We start from the raw sequence: 9156 nt of genomic DNA, 5'->3' as shown, positions 1-9156 counted from the left end.
AAGCCAATGTTGTGGCAGATGCTCTTAGCCAGAAATCTATGGGAAGTTTGGCTCACTTGGAAGCATATCAGAGGCCGTTGGCCAAGGAAATTCACCGGATATCTAGTTTGGGAGTTCTTCTTACGGACTCTAGTGAAGGAGGGGTAATTGTACAAAATAGAGTTGAATCATCGCTTGTGGCAGAGGTCAAGGAGAAGCAATACAACGATCCATTATTGGTACAATTGAAGGAGGGGATTCACAAACATATGAACACCGCTTTTTCTCTTAGCATGGATGATGGTACGTTACGGTACCAAGGGCGACTATGTGTTCCAAATATAGATGGTTTTCAGGAAAGAATCATGGTTGAAGCTCACACTTCTAGGTATTCCGTGCACCCAAGTTCTACGAAGATGTATCACGCTCTCAAGGAATTCTATTGGTGGAACATGAAGAGGAATGTAGCATATTTTGTGGCAAAATGTCCAAATTGTCAGCAAGTGAAGGCCAAGCATCAAAGGCCCAACGGGTTGGCATAGAACATAGAGATTCCAATATGGAAGTGGGAAATGATTAACATGAACTTTGTAGTGGGAATACCGCGCACTCCACGCAAGTTTGACTCGATTTGGGTGATTGTGGACCGACTCACGAAATCAGCACACTTTTTGCCAGTTAAATCTACCGACACAACGGAACAATGTGCTCAGTTGTATATCAAGTAAATAGTCAGGTTGCATGGTACTCTAGTTTCTATCTTTTCCGATCGAGTGGCACATTTTATGGCTAATATTTGGAAGAAATTTCAGCAAGGTTTGGGTACTCAAGTGAATCTTAGTATAGCTTTTCATCAACAGACTGACGGGCAGGCAGAGCGGACCATTCAGACGCTTGAGGATATGTTGCGTGCTTGCATCCTTGACTTCAAAGGTAGCTAGGATGACCATTTGCCACTCATAGAATTTTCTTACAACAACAGCTATCAGGCAAGGCAGTCTAAGAGGCTAAGGAAGAGTTGGGGTAATGTTGTGTGTGCCAATTGAAGTCATTCTAAAAGCTCCTGAGTTTGTGTCCCAGTTGCCGATCAAGCTAATAAAGACTAAAAAAGACCAATCACTTGCTTATTCGCCAACTTGGGTTTCGGTTGCTAGTATTCAGATGGCACCATTTGATGCGTTATAAGGTAGGAGATGTAGATATCCCATTGTGTGGTTCGAGATTGGGGAAGCTGAGTTGATAGGACCAAACCTCGTGCTTCAGACTATGTAAAAGGTTAAGATCATTAAAGAGTGGTTGAAAACTGCTCAGAGTCGTCAAAAGTCCTATTCGGATGTTCGTCGCAGAGATTTGGAGTTCAAAGAAGTTGATTGGGTATTCTTGAAGGTTTCCCCCATGCAGGGTATAATGCGGTTTGGAAAGAAAGGGAAATTGAGTCCGAGGTATGTTAGGCCGTATAGAATCATTCAGAGGATTGGTCAGGTGGCGTACAAGCTTGAGCTACCACCTGAGATGTCATTAGTACACCCGGTATTCCATGTGTCTATGTTGAAGAAGGTAGTTGGAGATATGTCAACTGTTGTGCCAGTTGAGACTATCGAGGTAAATGAAGAACTGTGATACGAAGAAATTGCCTCTGTGAAGGTGTTATGGAGAAACTAGCCGGTTGAAGAGGCTACTTGGGAGGCCGAGAAAGAGATGAAGAATAAATATCATTACTTGTTTGAATAGCTGTTATCTTTTTGTAAAATTGTCGCCTATGAATTTTGTATCACTTGTTCAGTTGATGTAAAGGCGTTCCTTTTTAGTTATATGTTGCTTATGAGGCCACAATTGGTGTTATTTTGTGTTGTGTTATGTTATTGGATTATGTATATGTTGTTAAGATTTGTTTCTGGGGTTCTCTAGCAGGTGGATAGGCCCAGTTATAGGGGAAACTCTGGCGATATTTTTGGAAATTTAGGGAGTTAGTCAAAATTTGGGACTGCTGGTGTGTAGTATGGTAGTTAAGTTGCATCGGATGCTAATAGTGAACTTTGACCCTCATTCGAGGACGAATGATCTTAAGTGGGGGAGGATGTAAGGCCCCATAAAATTTCACTTAAAAACCAGGATTTCGTGGTGCTGAGGTAGGCTTACGTGTTCATGATTGTAGAGATTCTTTGCGGCGATCTTGCTCGCCGCGGTACGGACTTTTTGGGTTGAACAGTACACTAGTGAGTTAAAGTAAATGATTGGCAGAATGCGGCATTTCCGCAGCTCATGCGACCAGAGAACAGGTCTGCGGACCGCAGGTTGGTCACAGAGTAAAGCAGAAAATGTCAGTTCCGGAGGGCCAATTATACGACCCATTTTGCGGACCACAGAAGCATTAAGCGCTCGCATATGCGACCGCAGATCCTGTTCCGGGGCTTTATTTTTGGGTTTTTATATCCCGACCCTACTTCGATAAAATAGAGGCACTGGACCATTTTTGAGCTAAAATCTAAGATTTTGAGAGTGAGAGTGCCTAGAGTGGGAGAGTGATCTTCAACCTATTGTCCACCAATTCTTGCTCAAACATTAGCAGATTATTAAGCAAAACTCACTAGGTCTTTATCCTAAAGGTAAGATTCTACACCCTAGCCCTTAATTCCGAAATTTAACTAAAAATGGATAATTGGCAAGTTAATTCTTGGGCATGGGAGTTGTTTATTTTGCATGCATATATCAACAAAGGGTGAAGGGAGATTGTGAGCTAAAAATTATAAAGAATGGATTGTGGGATGATGGGATCCTCCCTAGAAAGGGTCTTGAAATCTTAATGCACACGTAGTGATTGATAAAGTGCTCAAGTGAGCTAGAACTATGACGTTTTGGTATTGTTTGAGGCTTCTATTGATTTCATGATTGTTTTACCCTTGTATTATTATTATTCATTCTATTGAGATGGTGTTTAGTTATACATACTAGTACTATTCGACAGTACTAACGTCCCTTTTTCCGGGGGCGCTGCATCTTTAAATAGATGAAGGTGGTTCCATAGCAGGCGGTGTTAATCAGCTATTGTGGTACAACCTCTTCCAAACAAACTTGGTGAGCCCCACTTCATCCTGGGGTCATGTATTGTATCTTTTATTCATATTATTACCACGTTTTGAGGTATAGCCAGAGCCTTGTTGCTGGCACTATCATAATACCCATTTGTATCCTTTAGAGGCTCCGTAGACATAGTGTGGGTTGTATGCCGGTGTTGGGGAAAGTTGAACAATTCATGTTATGTTTGAATCACTTGTTCCACTTTAATCTATGAAAGTGTGTGTATTTTGAGACATTAAAAAAATGGAGTAACTAATGGAAATGATTTGATATTGTATACATGATCTCCTTATTGTCTAATTAATGAAAATATGTCTTCTCTTTATTCATGAGTGAGTTCAGGTAGAAAGAATATAATGGGCTTGCTCAGCCGGGTTCACTCGGTTGAGCGTCGGTCGCGCTCCTCGAGTTTGGGGTGTGACACTGAAGTTGGATAGCAGACCTCGATAACCATAAATCGAAATAAGTGTTATGGTTTAGTATGATCTACAAAGTTGTAGTAAAGCCACGAGGATTGATAACTGAGGCTATGAAACAAAATATAGCAATGGTCGTAAGTTCGAGAAAGTACCGAGAGAAGAACTTCAGTACACCTATAGATGCTTAGAGGGACACCTTGTCAAGTTTTGTATATGTTCCCAAAGTGAGGCCTGGAGGCTGGCTAAAAGCTGGAGGAAAAAAGAGAGAAGAGTCACATAGGTGCACATACAAGGACACAGTCGTACAGGCTGCATGACAGAAGGTAACAACATTTACGATATTGGAAGAATTTCGACCACAGATCGTGGTATGAGAAAGAGTCCTAAAAGGGGGAATACCCTGGCCTTTGGATTTATTTACAAAATAGTTTCCTAGATTTCAAGGATAATATTAAAGTATTCGTATGAGCTATAGGTTATGAGACTGATAAAAGAATCAATCAACATTCGAGGACGTATGTTCCAAAGGGAGGAATGATGTTACACCCCATATTTTCGTATGTTAGAGTACGTCGCAAGTCAATTGATGTATGCTCAGAAATGATATCGTATTGAAAGTACATAAAGTAAGTTAACCATGTTACCTTGGAGTTTACAAATATTAAAGATCGTGAATATTAAGTAGCAAGAGGGTTGGAAAGCTTTGATGCTAAACGAATTGAAGAAAATAAATTTCGTCGAAAGTCGACATGTTTGGAATGTTATAACATGTACTTTTGGAGTGAGACTAGGGTGCTTAACATGATAAGAAGGTCATGTTATGATTTATTTTAGTCGTATGATAGTCTTGTGTTATGTTTTAAGTGAAGCAAGTTGTGGAACAAAAGTTGGCAAAGGTCGTCACAAGTTACATTAAAAAATATGCTGAAAATTAGGTCAAATTTAGTTGAGATTTTCTCAAAATATACTTGGAATTACGGAGTTATCTACATACCAAATTGAATATCTATGAGTTTTGTTTCTAACACATTAAACCGTTTGTCGATACGATATTGGAGTAGAGATATATTCGCGTTTTCGCGAGACTGCGCCAAGCAGCTCTCTATAGGACCCACATAGGCGGTTGAGATATATTGATATATATAAGACACCTCAACCCCGTTTTTCAGTATATTCAGACCCTAGACACCTATAAACACTCTCTCAAGGTTATCTCACGATCCAAGACCCAAACAAAGGGCAAACAACACAAATCAATTGTCGAGAATCCCGCCGCGCTAGTAAGTTTCTTGTTCTTCTTGTTGTTGCTGATTTTTGGGTGGTTCCAGCTCGTGTTGGAGGTTGTTTTAAGTGGTTTATGTTCTGTAGAGTACTCTCCAATGGTTTTCATATCAACCCTAGTTTATTTCATGTCTTGCAAATGGATTACACCATATTTCAACATCAAAAGTTAGTTCTAGTGAAGAATAACACATCTTTGAGGTTGTGTTGCCATTGAGGATAGTTGTGGGCTGTGTTTTGCTGAAATTTCAAGTTGTTTATACTGGATAAGGTGAGTATAACATCCTACTAATTGTGCTTAAGCTTTATTGTATGTTGGTTACGTTGTTAGGATGATAAACTACAAGATAATACTTGGATTAGCTTTAGTCACTTCTATGGTGTTGTATTGCCATTAAGGGCTGTTGTAAGCTAAATATAACTTGGATTTCGACTTGAAGCTACTGTAGAAGGTATGTGTATTGTGTTCTTGCATGTTCATAAGGATGGAATCATTGATGAATGACTTCATTGTCATGTTAATGATGCTTTTAAGTTAATGTAAGAATCCTATAAGGGGTGATATGGGTTACACGGATTCCAATCGGAGCTTGCCGCTCGTCGTGAAGTAGTTGTGACTTGTTGTTATATGGTGTCTTGTTATTGATATTTATATGTTGATGGATTACTCTGGTTGTTGTTTTTGGTATATGGTATTGGAGGAGGCCCTTGTTACAGGGGAGATGCTGCCCAAATTTACATAAACAAGCTACTAGTTTAAGTTGCGGACTTAGCCTTTACTCAACACTGATTTTAAATCTCTGTATGCTATGGTAGATTTATTTGAGTTGTTCGAAGAATTGCTTGGAAGGTATTTAGGACTCAACAGAGTTAAGGTATGTTAAGGCACTTCCTTATTTCTTTTGGCATGATCTAAAGTGAAACGAACGTAAACGATACGCTATTTCATAACGGATCTACTCCTAGAAACTAAGTTTGTCCATGTTGTTCTTTCCTTATTAAGTTATTCTAAGCATGTATGTATGATGCTTGAATTCTATTAAGGTTAATATTGATGATATGAGGTACATAACGTTAATACAAAGTGCAACGACCATACGTCACTCCAAAAAGTTGAGAACGTGATTCCATGAGTCCAACATGCATTATATATAGTATCTATTTTACTCTACTGAGCCGCGCTATAGTCGGCCGGGTATCGCACCTATTGTGCAACCACTGATCAATTGGGTTGACCAAGCTCCACGTGGCTGGGTACGATTCTACCGAGCCTTATGATGGCCGGGTACGTTTTTACCGAGTCCTCTTCGAGGTCGGGTACAATATGATGATGATGATGCCCACAGAGGCATATGTTTTTAAAAGTTTATGTATATATATGTATTATGAATTTCATGTCAGTAGCCCTCAGAGGCGCTCAGATGCTACAGGTTGTATCTCTTCTATCCCTCTTTACATTACCGTTCCTATTTATGCTTTCCTGCCTTACATACTCGGTACTTTATTCGTACCGACGTCCCTTTTGCCTGGGGACGCTGCGTTTAATGCCTGCAGGTTCCAATAGACATGTTGATAGTCCTCGTAGTAGGCTATCAGCTCAAAGGTAGGTGTTGGTGTACTCCAGTTGCTCCGGAGTTTCCTATGTGGTCAGTATAATTTGGACATGTATTGATTGGTATGGAGGGGCCCTCTCCCGACCTTTATGATGTTTATGTACTCTTAGAGGCTTGTAGACGGATATCATGTATATGGATATTTGTATGGCCTTGTCGGCCTGTGTTTTGAGTATACAAATGATCATGTCGGCCTTATAGGCCCGTATGTCACATTTATAAGTTTCTATATCATGTTGTGTCATCCAATGTCTAGCATTTTCTTATGTTCTATTCTGGTCATCTCATGATGGCCCTTCTGGCCCACTTACACATGATGGTGAAAGATACGTTACGTTGGTACTCTGTTGAGTAAGGTACCGGGTGCCCGTCGCGGCCCTCCGATTTGGGTCGTGACAATCTCATGCTGGACTGATAACTGTTGTTATAAGTGTATGCGGTGAAATTGGAGGGTCCAATTTTCGGCCATTACGACGCTTCGTAAGCAAGCGTTCCAAAGGCTTGAGACTACGGTCGAGATTTACACCCGAGGGGCCATCGATGTCCAACCTCGGGATAGTGCAAGTCGACAGTTATGATAGAAAAGTGGGAAGTTCCCTAGGCGCACGACTAGAGCTGACAAAGTCTAGTAGGCTAGCTCTAACCCGTATCAGGGCATTATATGGCTGTACCAGCCCCATATCTTTGTAATTAATGCTTTTGTACTATGTTCTCCCTCATATATAAAGGGGATCCTTGTCATTTTGTAAACATCTGTTGCTTAATATTGGATGTACAAGAACATTCTCTCTGCTTTCTAACACATTCTCTTAATCTCGTTACTTTCATTTATTTCTTATATTCATTGTGTTCTATTTATTGTTCTTCATTTATTGCTTATCATTGATCATAAAGGGCCATCACCGTAGCTCGCATAAAGTGTTAATCCTCCCTCGGTCGCTCTAAGCCGGTCACCCAACTCGACCCCGAGGCCTTGTAAATGACAGCTCGAGGCCCCGATCTCGAACTATTTGGTTCGATATCATACCGTCTCTAAGCTGCAATCTTGATTTCTAATCTTTTACTTAGCATCCAATTCTTAACAACTAGCATAAAAATAGATCACGTATTTTTAGAACCACAAAATCAAATTTAATTGTAATTACCATTTTCACGGTAAACAGTTTGGCGCTCACCGTGGGGATAAATATAATAGTGATTATTTTCGTGCTGGTTTGCTACGTAATGCAAGTTATCTTTCACACTTTTTCTTCTCTAAGATCTTTGATTTCAGGTCAAAATGTCTAACTCAGTAAATGCACGTGAAAGCAACAATCTTGAAGACCATGGAGAAAATGGTGTTGACGTCCCAGGTGTTGGTGTACCACTACGAAACCCTGAGAATGCACCAGAACCAATTCCCGTGGACGTGGTCTCGCGGAGCGCTCAACACGTCGAAATAAGCTCCAACACCAACAGGAGCATACACCAAGAAGATCAACAAGAAGCTTAGAAAACCCCGGCTCGAGAAGAACAAGGGGTCAGCCTTCATGTAATCTTCGAAATGTTGCAAGCACAACAGCTGTCGATTGCTCAATTGTAAAGCCACCAAAAAACTCCCAGCATGGTAGCTCGGGAAACGGCTCCCCGAGCCAAGTTGGTACCAGAAAGGTCAGGAAACAATGGGCCGGCTGCCGACCCTGCCATCGTAAAAATGCTCAAGGACCTCATAAGGAGGGTCGAGTCGGGCGAGAAGAAGATAGAAGCCAATGACAAAAAGGTCGAGACCTACAATTCCAGGGTCGGCCAGATCCCGGGCGCACCCCCGATCTTGAAAGGTGTGGATTCAATGAAGTTCGTACAGAAGCCGTTCCCACAGGAAGCGGCTCCAAAACCCATTCCGAAGAAGTTCAGAATGCCGGACCTTCAGAAGTACAACGAAACCTCCGACCCCAATGAGCACGTTACTGCTTACATTTCTGCAGTGAAGGGTGACGACCTAAAGGACGACGAGATCGAGTCCGTCCTACTGAAGAAGTTCGAAGAAACGCTTTCTAAAGGGGCAATGATGTGGTATCACAACCTAGCCCCAAACTCGATAGATTCATTTGCCATGCTGGCAGATTCTTTCATAAAGGCACATGCTGGTGCCATCAAAGTAGCAACAAGGATATCTGACGTCTTCAAGATCAAGCAGAGGGAGAATAAGATGCTGCGAGAGTTCGTATCTCTCTTTCAAATGGAATGAATGGAACTACCACCGGTCTCCAACGACTGGGCAGTGCAAGCCTTCACTCATGGTCTGAATGAACGAAGCTCGATGGCTTCGAAGTAGCTAAAACAGAACCTAGTCGAATACCTGGCCGTGACTTGGTCAGACGTCCACAACCGATACCAATCAAAGATCAGGGTCGAAGACGACCAACTGGGATCCCCCTCGGGCTCGGTATATCCTAGCAGGCTTCTGGCGAAGGAGCCAAAGCCAAACAAAGAGAGGTACCGGCCATACACCAAAGACGGGAGAAACTCCCCGAGGCGTAACATACCCCGAAATGATCAAAGAGCGGGCCGAGGGAAGAACCCTCGGGGACTCGTCAGCAGAGCCGGGTTTGATAGGCGCGCAGGGCCGGCGGAGGTACCCCGCTTGTCGGAATACAACTTCAATGTTGATGTTTCGGACATCATATTCGCCATCAGTAAAATCAGAGACACCAGGTGAACAAGGCCTGTACAATCAGATCCTTCGCAAAGAAATCATAACTTGGTGTGTGAGTTCCACAACACTCATGGCCACAGAACCGAAGATT

This window comes from Nicotiana attenuata, chromosome 7, assembly GCF_001879085.1.
Source record: "Nicotiana attenuata strain UT chromosome 7, NIATTr2, whole genome shotgun sequence".
Taxonomy (NCBI): Eukaryota; Viridiplantae; Streptophyta; class Magnoliopsida; order Solanales; family Solanaceae; genus Nicotiana; species Nicotiana attenuata.
Note: the sequence above shows the minus strand (reverse complement) of the source record.